The 401-nt window shown below is 42.4% G+C and overlaps 1 non-coding gene across 1 annotated transcript; it reads left to right on the top strand.

Annotated features, from left to right (window-relative positions):
• The first annotated feature begins 294 nt into the window (after nucleotides 1-294).
• Nucleotides 295-401, top strand: LOC145135278 (small nucleolar RNA R71). Its single transcript, XR_013719740.1, has one exon. It is a non-coding gene; the product is annotated as a small nucleolar RNA R71 (small nucleolar RNA).

The following is a 401-nucleotide window of genomic DNA, read 5'->3' as shown; positions in this document are numbered from 1 at the left end:
CTTTCACATCCAACCCTTATTGTATGAATTGATTGGTCCATTTGGGTCAATCTCCGGTTCATAGTATTCAGCATCGCCATCATAGTAGCTATCTCTTCAGATTGTGCACCCCTACTGCCTTTTACTCCATCTTGTCTTGGGTTGTGGTACTCTCGAGAGTGTATTGCGAATTCTTCAATTAACTCCTTGACCTCCCTTGGATTCTTCTTTGTCAATGGCCCTTGAGAGTCAAGGAGTTGTCTTGTCATAACATTGACTCCATCATAGAAAATAGACATCTCTTGTTGGATGTTTAGGTCATGTTGAGGACAATTCCTTAATAACCCTTTGTAGCGCTCCCAAGCTTCGTATAATGACTCCCCCGGTTGTTGCTCAAAGTTGGCTATTGCCTTCTTGAGTTT

This window comes from Lactuca virosa, chromosome 8 (assembly GCF_052849685.1).
Source record: "Lactuca virosa cultivar CGN04683 chromosome 8, Lactuca_virosa_CGN04683_v6, whole genome shotgun sequence".
NCBI classification, from domain to species: domain Eukaryota; kingdom Viridiplantae; phylum Streptophyta; class Magnoliopsida; order Asterales; family Asteraceae; genus Lactuca; species Lactuca virosa.
Note: the sequence above shows the minus strand (reverse complement) of the source record. Positions and strands in the feature narration are given on the sequence as shown.